The sequence below is a fragment of the Salvelinus sp. IW2-2015 genome, unplaced genomic scaffold (assembly GCF_002910315.2).
Source record: "Salvelinus sp. IW2-2015 unplaced genomic scaffold, ASM291031v2 Un_scaffold2825, whole genome shotgun sequence".
In the NCBI taxonomy this organism is placed as follows: domain Eukaryota; kingdom Metazoa; phylum Chordata; class Actinopteri; order Salmoniformes; family Salmonidae; genus Salvelinus; species Salvelinus sp. IW2-2015.
Window position 1 is genome coordinate 74,529 of NW_019944125.1, and position 13,139 is coordinate 87,667.

General features: G+C 43.6%; 1 long non-coding RNA gene across 1 annotated transcript; it reads right to left on the reverse strand.

Annotated features, from left to right (window-relative positions):
• Window positions 1–12,272: 12,272 nt before the first annotated feature.
• On the reverse strand, window positions 12,273–13,125 carry LOC112074809 (uncharacterized). The gene is made up of 2 exons (XR_002894845.2): window positions 12,641–13,125; window positions 12,273–12,580 (listed from the first exon to the last, which is right to left on the reverse strand). It is a non-coding gene; the product is annotated as an uncharacterized lncRNA (long non-coding RNA).
• Between the last annotated feature and the right edge of the window lie 14 nt (window positions 13,126–13,139).

Here is a 13,139-nt window from a genome sequence, read left to right on the forward strand (position 1 = left end):
AGTCTCGCGTTTTATATAGAGACCATATATCCGTCTGGTTGATCGTCTGGTAATTCGATCTCAGTCCTGTGTGTGAAACTAGCAGTATATGGGTACGAGTCTTAAGGGAAATGGCTGTTGTAGCGGGTGTCAGATTTTCTTTCTGGTCTTCTTCTCTCTCATTTGATAAAAGGCTTGTGGGATTTCTGGGTTGCTAATGAGATCCTGAGTCCAAATGACATTGTATTAAACCGCTAAACATACACAACCAGCTAAACCGGTCTGTTGACTCTGGGCGTGTGTGTGTCTGTCTGTGTGCGTCGTTGGCACTGTTGTGGAGGATGCCCCGCTCTGATAACGGCTAGGATAAAGCATAACAGCACTGATTTGTGAAATCTTGGATGCTAGCCTATGGGACCTTCTCGGTACTGCATATTATCTGGCTCTCGCGGCTAGTAGGACCCACATCTAACGGTGTGGGTCTTTGTACTAGGTCACATAGGACACTAGCGCACACCCCCTTCTCCACCACTGTACCTTGTGCACCGGATGACTAGAAGAATACAACAACACAACCTAACCACACTCTCGTATATTAGAAACCAACTTTCTTTCATAATCTCCCCTCTAAACGAAACTGCCAAAGCTCTTATATTGTTTGACGAAGAGTCGACTGGAAGCAGAAGAACCACAGGAGAAGGAGAGAGCGAAGGCAACTCAACCGCTAACCACTGCTAGTAGAGCTAGACACAGCACAAGAATCAAACGACTAGAAGAACGACACGCAGAGTCTGTAAAGAACACAACAACTCAGAACTAACACAGATCATGATGAAAAACACAGCACAACTGCACATACGCAATGAACGCCCTCTGTAGCAGAACGAGCCACACACGAAAACTCGAGACGCCTAAGACAGCGCTACTGGTAACTGAAGAAACACGCACAACTCAAAACGCCATATGAGAACGAGAGTGCTGATAGAGAAAGAAGCGAAGAGAGCACGAAACTCGAACCCTACGTAAAGAGAGTGAGGAAACTCCTCGCTCTAGTCATACAACTCGCACAACCTAACTCTCTCTAGGTCAGGCACAAACTCAAGCTCCGTGTACTAAGAGCACACTCAACCTAATCCTCTGTGAGCTAAGCAAGCAACTGCAACCCTTACAAAGTTAAGGCCTCCCGTATCTTACGAACATGAGAGAAAAGTACACTTTTTTTGGCATTACACAATGTCATAAAAGGAACTGTTGAGTGTCATAACGCACCAGGCAGTCTACTAGTAGGATCAAGGAAGGCCATGGCATTTACTCATACATGCCGCAGTGATTGGAACACTGGACAGTGTGGAAGATAGTGATCTATTAATGTTAATTCTATTTTATAATGTACGCATTCATTGTATAAAAGAAATCAATGTGTGGTATCTCATTCTGTCACATACATTGAGAGCCTATTTAAACCGTGCAGCACGTGGGCATCGCAACAAAGGACAATGTCAAATGTAAAGTGTTTTTTTGTCTAAGGATTATATCAAGAGCTGTGACGTAAGGACAGGAGGAAAGGAACGCCAAGTCCATTTCCCTTAGGAGATGACAATGGCTGCATTCAGAGAGCGAATCAATGGGCAGAAAAGCACATTATGTCTTCTCTATTGAATGGTACAGTTACAACCCTAACCCTACAGGTACAGTATAGCTGTGTGCTAAATACTCACACACAAAAAAGGAAGATTGGTTGAGAATTAATTGTTTCTCTCAATTGTTTCAGACTCTGCTGCCTTTCAAAGCAGCTCACTTTGGCTCAGAGAGAGAGTGTGCATGTTTGCGTGCATGCGTGCGTGCATAAGTACGTGCACGGGTACTCGGGTGTGTGTTTTGCCTGTGGCGTGTGTATGTGTGTGTGCCTGCACCACCCTATATCATGGTACAGATTAGTTGTACTTCTACTCGAGTGGCCCGGTTTTGTTTTTGCCTTCGATGACTCTACATAGAAGTCTGGCAGCAATATCAACAAAGGAAAAATGTGCAAGATAGAACCGAACACACACAATGAGTGGACCAGTAAACAAACTCTATCCACTGCAAGCAAACAAACCCTATACACTGCAAGTAAACAAACTCTATCCACTGCAAGTAAACAAACTCTATCCACTGCAAGCAAACAAACCCTATCCACTGCAAGTAAACAAACACTATTCACTGCAAGCTAAACAAACCCAATTCCACGTTGCAAGTAAACAAACCTCATCCAGCGCAATATATAACCTATCCATGCAAATAAACAAACCCTATCCACAAATAATAGCACCCTATCTGCAAACAAACCCTATCCACTGCAAGCAAACAAACCATATCACACTGCCAAGTAATACAAACCTGCTATCCACGCAGTAACAAACACTATCTACTGAAAATAAACAAACTCTTTATCCACTGCAAGTAAACAAACTCTATCCACTGCAAGCAAACAAACCCTATCCACTGCAAATAAACAAACTCTATCCACTGCAAGTAAACAAACGCTATCCACTGCAAGTAAACAAACCCTATCCACTGCAAATAAACAAACCCTATCCACTGCAAGCAAACAAACTGTATACACTGCAAGTAAACAAATCCTATCCACTGCAAGTAAACAAACCATATTCACTGCAAGTAAACAAACCCTATCCACTGCAAATAAACAAACTCTATCCACTGCAAGCAAACAAACCCTATACACTGCAAGTAAACAAACCCTATCCACTGCAAGTAAACAAACCATATTCACTGCAAGTAAACAAACCCTATCCACTGCAAGTAAACACACTCTATCCACTGCAAGTAAACAAACCCTATTCACTGAAAATATTCAAACCCTATCCACTGCAAGTAAAGAAACCCTATCCACTGCAAGTAAACAAACCCTGACCACTGCAAGTAAACAAACCCTATCCACTGCAAGTAAACAAACCCAATCCACTGCAAGTAAACAAACCCTATCCACAGCAAATAAANTAAACAAACCCTATCCACTGCAAGTAAACAAACCCAATCCACTGCAAGTAAACAAACCCTATCCACAGCAAGTAAACAAACCCTATCCACAGCAAATAAACAAATCCTATCCACTGCAAGTAAAAAAAAAAATCCCATTCCACACTTTCCTAAACCCTCTACTTATTTACATTTTAGTCATTTAGCAGACGATCTTATCCAGAGCGAATGTCACGTTGGTATAAAGGGATCGGGAGACAGGCGCAGGAATGGGTTGTTATTGACCCAAATTACAGCGTGCCATGTAAAGGCACGGGGACGAAAACCAGACAAACACGTATACAAAACACAGGGTTAAAACCCAAAACAGGAGTACCTCAAATAAATACACGGGACGAGACCCACAACATACACGCACACAATGATTCCACATGGGTAAAAAAACGTAATCATCTGCGCAATACAAGCGGCACGAAAGCCAAAACAATACAGCACAGGTACTCACACGTCCAACGGACATTGTAACAGTAATCGACGGCCCAAAGGAAACCAAAGGGCACACTTATACAAGGGCTAATCCGTGGAAATGTGGGACAGGTGTGTGTAATGAAAGTTCTGGAGGGATCCGTGACAGTGACTTACATTTTGTGCACACATCTTAAGATAGCTAGGTGGGACAACCACATATCTCAGTCGTAGTAAGTACATTTTTCCTCCATAAAGTAGCTATCAGCAATGTCAGAGCTAGTAAGGAGGAGTGTGATTGTTAGAAAGGTGTGTGATTGTTAGAAATGTGTGTGATTGTTGGAAAGGCGAGGTCATTTTCTTTGGGGGGAGGTGGGGTGTTGTGGGATTATTTAATATACTATTTGAAGGTTTTTTTGTGTTTCAGATGTTTTCGGAAGATGGGCAAGGACTTTAATGTCCTCGCTTCAGAGGGAAGCTGGTTCCACAATTGGCATGCCAGGACAGAGAGAGAAGTTTGACTGGGATGAGTGGGACTGGGAGGGGGATTGCAGTGAGATCAGAAGACGAACAGCCTTTAGTAAAGATGAGGTCAAGCATATATCCTGCCTTGTGAGTGGGAGGGGACTGGGAAAGTGTGAAGTTAAAAGGGGCAGGGAGGGAAAAGAAAGAGGTGTAAAGAAATGAATCAAAGTCAGATGCTGGGAGGTTGAAGTCGCCCAGTACGATGGGCAGTGCGCCATCGTCAGGAAATTAGCTTATCAAGTTGTCAAGCTCATTGAGGAACTCTAAGGGCAACTGGTGAGCGATAGATGACAGCAATGTTAAGCTTCAGTTGACAAGTGAAAGTGACAGCATGGAATTCAAATGAGGAGATGGACAGGTGAGTGAAGAAGAAGAAATACAATCTCCACGTATGAGAAATAAGTACCCTGTGCCACCACTGCGACGACCAGATGCTCTCAGACTATGAGAGAACATGTAGTTTGATGAAGAGAGTGCAGTTGGAGTAGCAGTGTTCTCTGGGGTGATCCATGTCTCCGTCACGGCCAACAAGTCTACGGTCTGAAGGGCAGCATAGGCTGAGATGAACTTGGCATTCTTGACCGCAGATAGGCTGTTCCAAACAATGCCGGAGACCAGGAATTCCACATGGGTTGTGCGCACAGGTACCCTAAATTAGAAGGGTTGCAGCCAATGGGTGGGGAGCATCTGTAAAGCCTACATGGAGAAGGGTGAACAGGTATAGAAAACACACACATAGTTGACAAAGCTGCAAAAAGAGCAATATGAAAATAACGAGGTAAGATGCTGAAGTGAGAGAGTGGAGTCTCCCTCTCTTTCCTTCCTCGAATTACTCCAAGGAACAATTAGTCAGAACAGTTTTTGTTTTGCCGACAGTCTTTGTTTTCGGCAACGAGACCGCCAATGACACGACCGCCGCTTACAGCTGCCGCTAAGAAACCAGGGGAGTTTGAAGTACGAACACTAGTTGTTAATTACCTTGCTGAGGTGAAGAGCACACCTTCCGGTAATACTTTCTGATCATGTAGGAGAGGAGAAACCACTCCCTCTCCAATACAAAACTCTGATTATCAAAACCACATCAGTCACAAATTGTCCTGCCCCATAATCGTGGTTGATGTGTGAAGAATCCACTGCAAATTATGAGTAGTCAGCAGTTCACACACTAAGTAGGCCACTGGAAGACAGACCGCACATAAAGTAGATGGCCATAGCTAGCAAAAAGACAGTACTAGACAACAACAGATTAAGTACAAATGATCACTTCAGGAGATATCAGAAGTCCTCTTGCTATAGATTGATTCCACTGCTGTCAGCCAGGCTGCACACAATACAACTGTATGTTGTGAATCCTAATCATAGTGTCCATTTCCCCTCTAGCTCTAAGTGACCTCCTTTGATATGAGGCATCAAATAAGGTTTCACCTAGTCTTCTTTTTCATTCTTCCTTTCCTTTCTTACCTCTAACTTGCCAATCGGAACACTCCCTAACATCAAAGCAACCCAAACCTTTGTGACAGAAAAAAAGAGAAAAAACACGTTCACAAATTCCCACAAAGCAAATACACCCACTAAACACAGTGTTTGGCTCCTAATATCCTCCAAAGCAATGTGGGTAATATGCGTGATCTATATTGCCTTCCTGGTGGCTTCGACAGGGGACTAGTATTCTACGTTCCAGGCTACGATAGGGGACTAGTATTCTATGTTCCAGGCTTTGACAGGGGACTAGTGTTCTATGTTCCAGGCTACGACAGGGGACTAGTGTTCTATGTTCCAGGTTTATGAGCAGGCGGACAGTGGTTCTAGTGTTCCAGGCTTTGACAGGGGACTAGTGTTCTATGTTCCAGGCTTTTGACAGGGGACTAAGTGGTTCTATGTTCCAGGTTATGACAGGGGACTAGTGTTCTATGTTCCAGGCTAACGACAGTGGACCTAGTGTTCTATGTTCCAGGCTACGACAGGGGACTAGTATTCTATATGTTCCAGGTTATGATAGGGGACTAGTATTCTATGTTCCAGGCTTTGACAGGGGACTAGTGTTCTATGTTCCAGGCTTTGACCAGGGGACTAGTGTTCTATGTTCCAGGTTATGACAGGGGACTAGTGTTCTATGTTCCAGGCTACGACAGTGGCTAGTGTTCTATGTTCCAGCTACGACAGGGGACTAGTGTTTATGTTCCAGGCTACGACAGGGGACTAGTGTTCTATGTTCCAGGCTACGACAGGGGACTAGTGTTTCTATGTTCCAGGCTACGACAGGGGACTAGTGTTCTATGTTCCAGGCTACGACAGGGGACTAGTGTTCTATGTTCCAGGCTACGAAGGGGACTAGTATTCCTATGTTCCAGGCTACGACAGGGATAGTATTCTACGTCCAGGCTACGACAGGGGACTAGTATTCTATGTTCCAGGCTACGACAGGGGACTAGTATTCTATGTTCCAGGCTAGCGACAGGGCGACTAGTATTCTATGTTCCAGGCTCGACAGGGGACTAGTATTCTACGATCCAGGCTACGACAGGGGACTAGTATTCTATGTTCCAGGCTACGACAGGGGACTAGTATTCTATGTTCCAGGCTACGACAGGGGACTAGTATTCTATGTTCCAGGCTACGACAGGGGACTAGTATTCTATTGTTCCAGGCTATGACAGGGGACTAGTGTTCTATGTTCCAGGCTATCGACAGGGGACTAGTGTCTATGTTCGCAGGCTACGACAGGGGACTGTTTCTATGTTCCAGGCACGACAGGGGACTAGTATTCTATGTTCCAGGCTATGACAGGGGACTATTATTCTATGTTCCAGGCTACGACAGGGGACTATTATTCTATGTTCCAGGCTATGACAGGGGACTATTATTCTATGTTCCAGGCTATGACAGGGGACTATTATTCTATGTTCCAGGCTACGACAGGGGACTAGTATTCTATGTTCCAGGCTATGACAGGGGACTATTTTTATGTTCCAGGCTACGACAGGGGACTAGTATTCTATGTTCCAGGCTATGACAGGGGACTATTATTCTATGTTCCAGGCTACGACAGGGGATAGTGTTCTATGTTCCGGCTTTGACAGGGACTATTATTCATATGTTCGAAGCTACGACAGGGGACTATATTCTATGTTCCAGGCTATGACAGGGACTATTATTCTATGTTCCAGGCTACGACAGGGGACTATTATTCCTATGTTCCAGGCTATGACAGGGGACTATTATTCTATTTCCAGGCTAGACAGGGGATATATTCTACGTTCCAGGCTACGACAGGGGACTAGTGTTCTAATGTTCCAGGCTACGACAGGGGACTAGTGTTCTATGTTCCAGGCTATGCAAGGGGACTAGTGTTCTATGTTCCAGGCTACGACAGGGGACTAGTGTTCCTTTGTGGGCTATACTCGCTTGTCTCAGGTTGTAAGTTGGTGGTTGAGGATTTCCCTCTAGTGGTGCGGGGCTGTGCTTTGGCAAAGTGGGTGGGGTTATATCCTTCCTGTTTGGCCCTGTCCGGGGGTTTCTGTGGATGGGGCCACAGTGTCTCCTGACCGCTCCTGTCTCAGCCTCCAGTATTTATGCTGCAGTAGTTTATGTGTCGGGGGCGTAGGGTCAGTTGGTTACCTGGAGTACTTCTCCTGTCTTATCCCAGTGTCCTGGGTGAATTTTAAGTATGCTCTCTCTAATCTCTCGTTCTCTCTTCTCTGCTGAAAACTCTGAGCCCTAGGACCATATGTCAGGACTACCGGGCATGATGACACCTTGCTGTCCCCAGTCCGCCTGGCCTTGCTGCTATTCCAGTTTCAACTGTTCTGCTGCGGTTACGGAACCCCTACCTGTCCCAGACCTGCTGTTTCAACTTTTAATGATCGCTATGAAAAGCCAACTGAGATTTATTCCTGATTATTATTTGACCATGCTTGTCATTTATGAACATTTTGAAAATCTTGGCTCTCTCTAAATTTTTCTCCTTCTCTCTTTCTTCTCTCGGAGGACCTGAGCCCTAGGACACATACGTCGGACTACCGGCCGTGGTGACTCCTTGCTGTCCCCAGTCCGCCTGGCCTTGATGCTATTTCCAGTTTCAACTGTTCTGCCTGCGGTTATGGAACCCTACCTGTCCCAGACCTGATGTTTTCAACTCTTAATGATCGGCTATGAAAAGCCAACTGAGATTTATTCCTGATTATTATTTGACCGCATGCTTGTCATTTATGAACATTTTGAAATCTTGGCTCTCTCTAATTTTCTCCTTCTTCTCTTTCTTTCTCTCGGAGGACCTGGGCCCTAGGCCATGCGTCGGGACTGCCGCCCGTGGTGACTCCTTGCTGTCCCGCAGTCCGCCTGGCCTTGCTGGCTATTTCCAGTTTCAGCTGTCTGCCTGCGCTTATGGAACCGCCACCTGTCCCAGACTGTTGTTTTCAACTCTTGATGATCGGCTATGAAAAGCCAACTGAAAATTATTCATGATTATTATTTGACCATGCTTGTCACTTATGAACATTTTTGAACATCTTGGCATAGTTCTGTTATAATCTCCCACCCGGCACAGCCAGAAGAGGATGGCCACCCCTCATAGCCTGGTTCCTCTTAGGTTTCTTCCCTAGGTTTTTGGCCTTTTCTAGGAGTTTTTCCTAGCCCACCGTGCTTCTACACCTGCATTACTAGCTGTTTGGGGTTTTAGGCTGGGTGTCTGTACAGCACTTCGAGATATTAGCTGATGTACGAAGGGCTATATAAATAAAAAATTGATTGAATTGATTCTATGTTCCAGGCTACGACAGGGGACTAGTGGTTCTATGTTTTAGGCTAGTACGACAGGGGACTAGTGTTCAGTGTTCCTAGTTAGACAGGGATAGTTTCTATGTCAGGCTATGACGGGGACTAGTATTCTATGTTCCAGGCTACGACGGCGATGGTATCTATGTTTTGGCTACGACAGGGGACTAGTATTCTATGTCCAGGGCTACGACAGGGGACTATTATTCTATGTTCCAGGCTACGACAGGTCGACTGGTATTCTATGTTTTTAGGCTACGACAGGGGACTAGTGTTCTATGTTCCAGGTTATGACAGGGGACTAGTGTTCTATGTTCCAGGCTACGACAGGGGACTAGTATTCTACGATCCAGGCTCCGACAGAGGACTAGTATCCTACGTTCCAGGCTAACGACAGGGGACTAGTATTCTACGTTCAGGCTGCGACAGGGGAATAGTATTCTAATGTTCCAGGCTACGACAGGGGATATAGTATTTCTATGTTCCAGGCTATGACAGGGGACTAGTAATTCTCTATGTTCCAGGCTACTACAGTGACTAGTATCTATGTTCGCAGCTACGACAGGGGACTAGTATTCTATGTTCCAGGCTACGACAGGGGACTAGTATTCTATGTTTTAGGCTACGACAGTCAGTGTGGCAGGCGTAAGCTATAAACCTGGCCCAGTCTCCATAGTTCAAGGTATAATGCAGAGCAGTATAGATGCGGTAGGTGTAGCAGGTGCACCGTGTGCACATTCAAGTTAGAGAAGTCAGCTCTTAGTGAAAACTAAGGATCCTGCCAGGGCCCCTAGGCCAGTTGTTTTCAAACTTTACTTGCCCAGGGTCTCCCACCCAGGTAAGCAGGCGACCCATCACCTGTTACAACAAAGAAATCACGTCTTGTCTTATCATCAGGTGAATGATAATGGCAAGTAGAAATAATCAACATTTTAAAATGAGTAGATTTGGTAGACAGTTCCATTACTTTGACCTCCCTACAGTTCATTGGAAGAGGATGTGTAAACTCTATTAGGTAGAAAGGTATCTTGGCGGCATAGAGAAAATGCTGCTGTTTTGAATCAAATTTACAGCAATTGTACTGTTTGGCATGGAGCTGAGAGATAATTTTGCAGTTTTAAAGATAATTTCCTGCAGTTCACGCTATGCTCCTCCGCTCAACATCTACTCTGAATGCTCGTTTTTTTTAAATGTTGGATTCTTCCTGACTGTTTATTTGATTGTTATTTCTCAAAGACAGTATTACAAAAAAAAGAAAAAAATAGTTCAATATGTTTTCTGCATGCTTTCTATCTGGTTTTGCTCATTTAAGTTGACACTGAAGCAGTTTTTCCATGCCAAAAAGTACCACTTAGACGTGTCGCCTAAGACTTTTCTATATAGAAAAAAACCTGTAATTAGTTCCAGTGACTGTAATTGCCTCCATATTAAAGGGATAGTTCGAGATTTTGACAAGGAAGCCATTTATAGAATGAATAGGAACAGCTAGCATGCTAACTTAACTGTGCGGTCCCCTGCAGCACCCCAGGTTTAAAAAGATAACCTGCTCTAGGCACACTGACACCCATGTCGGCGAGTAATCTGCTCCTCACCATCTCTTCTCTTCCCTCCATCCTCTCCATCCCCCTTCCCTAATCAGCTGTCTATTACAGCTGTGGCCAGGCAGGGCTCTCCGGGAACAGACTGCCACCATCCTGATGGATGAAACACATTCTCTCAACACAACATTTTTTATCTCTTCATTTCCCTGCTCTCTATCTTTCTCTCTCTTCCGTTCCCTCTTTCTCTCTCCCACTGGAGCTGAGACTCGTATCAAAATGTATAGAGTTGTCCTGTTAGGGTGAAATGAAAACGACGGCCAGCACTCACACATAAAGTGTACAGTTTGTGAAAGCTAAGGTGCATGAAATAAAGAAGAAATGAAGTTTATTGGTGCCCTCTTGGAGGAAAGTGGACGTTAAATTAGAAGTGTTCAATTCTTATCAAAGACTTACAGGTTAAAAGCAATAAAAGGCATTTTGTAAACACAGTGTGTGTGTGTGAAACACATTTATTATGTTCGCATGACAGGAAAACTAAAATAACACCATAAGATGATTTACTTTTTTAAATCAACAGAAAGTACACACAGCTGCACCAAATGCTGATAAGATATTAGTCTAATTCACATAAAGTCATTCATATTGTACCTCAGCCCTAGAGAACATACAGTTACATTAGAATTAGGATCCCATTACCATACGAGATACTGTGTCTTCAAAAGCAGGGGGGACATTTTACAGGTATTGCTGAATGAATATCTTTTTCCAGCTCTGCAGGGGTTTTTTACAGCCACATATCTATTAGTTATTCACTGGACTACTCCAGCCTTTCACTATTAAATAGCGACAGAGAGATATATATATATACATGTANTCAGATTTTGCTAGAAGGTGTCATGGGAATTATGACTCGCACTTTGGTTGTCAATTCTTACCATGCCCATTATTAAAATAGGATTTCCTGCATATAGAAATTAAAGTTTTTGTTTTCAACATTCATCACAGGTAACTTAAACTCTATTTTTATTCAAACAGTTGAGAGTATTTGTCTCCTAAGCAGACTCTTCAGTATCATTGTCACTTCAGAGCTGTGTGCGTGTGTGTATTTATGTATTATATTAAGTTAAAATAAAAGTGTTCATTCAGTATTGTTGCAATTGTCATTATTACAAAAATGTGTTTGTGTGTATGATATATATATATAGATTAAAAAAATATATATAAAAAAAAATAAAAAAAATTGGCCGATTAATCGGTATCAGCTTTTTTGTCCTCCAATAATCGGTATCGGCATTGAAAAATCATAATCGGTCGACCTCTAATCTGCATTGCTTGCTGTTTGGGGTTTTAGGCTGGGTTTCTGTGTCCAGATCCTTGAGACATGGGGCAGTGCATTATCACGCTGAAACATGAGGTGATGGTGGAGGATGAACGGCACGACAATGGGCCTCAGGATCTCGTCACGGTATCTCTGTGCATTCAAATTGCCATGGATAAAATGTAATTGTGTTCGTTGTCCGTAGCTTATGCCGGCCCATACCATAACCCCACCGCCGTAATGGGGCACTCTGTTCACAACGTTGACATCAGTAAACCGCCACCCACACAACGCCATACATGTGGGTCTGCGGTTGTGAGGCCGGTTGGACGTACTGCCAATTTATGTCAAGAAATTACGGAGGTGGCTTACGGTAGAGAAATTAACAATACACTCTCTGGCAACAACTCTGGTAGACATTCCTGCACTCAGCTTGCCAATTGCAAGCGCTCTCAAAACATGAGACACCTGTGGCATTGTGTTGTGTGACAAAACGGCACATTTTAGTGGCCTATTTTATGTCCCCAGCACAAGGTGCACCTGTGTAATGATCATGCTGTTTAATCAGCTTATTGATATGTCACACCTGTCAGTTGGATGGATTATCTTGGCAAAGGAGAAATGCTCACTAACAGGGATGTGAACACATTTGTGAAAAACATTTTAGAGAAATAAGATTTTTGTGCACTTGGAACATTTCTGAGATCTTTTATTTCAGCTCATGAAACATGGAACCGGCACTTTACATGTTGTGTTTATATTGTTATTCAGCTTTGTTCCTATTGGGAGAAAACAGTCTGTCCACTCAGATCACATCACCTCCATTAGGTTTTCAGATCTAGTTTCTAGAAAACAGTCTGTCCACTCAGATCACATCACCTCCATTAGGTTTTCAGATCTAGTTTCTGAGAAAACAGTCTGTCCACTCAGATCACATCACCTCCATTAGGTTTTCAGATCTAGTTTCTAGAAAACAGTCTGTCCACTCAGATCACATCACCTCCATTAGTTTTCAGATCTTAGTTTCTAGAAAACAGTCTGTCCACTCAGATCACATCACCTCCATTAGGTTTTCAGATCTAGTTTCTAGAAAAGAAAGTCTGTCCACTCAGATCATATGAATTCATTGCTTTTCTTTCGTTCTCATTAAGACAGTCTTTGGTCGTGGACAAAGCGCACAGCTTTCCGTAACTGTGTTATATACAGTATTACATCATGATAACACCACAGGGTTTCCATCGATCCCCTCCTATACCGTCCCCAGGATGGCTGCCACTACCATATGTGAATGACAGATACTTCCCTGGAACATTGTGGTAAGTCTATTTTACTTTCCCTTTCATCCACCAACTAGCTGTAAAAACTATATTTTTTGCTATTAAAATATATATTCACAGCGATTTAGATGGTACAATAATTCCCTACTATATGTTCTCACATAAACCGGAATTGAGGAAAAGACTGTAGGAGAACTGTAGTAACCAGGAAAGAGTGATTTCTACATTGGCTGCTGTTTACCGCAGTCTGCCATGTGTTGGTTGTGCTCTGAGAGTGGACCC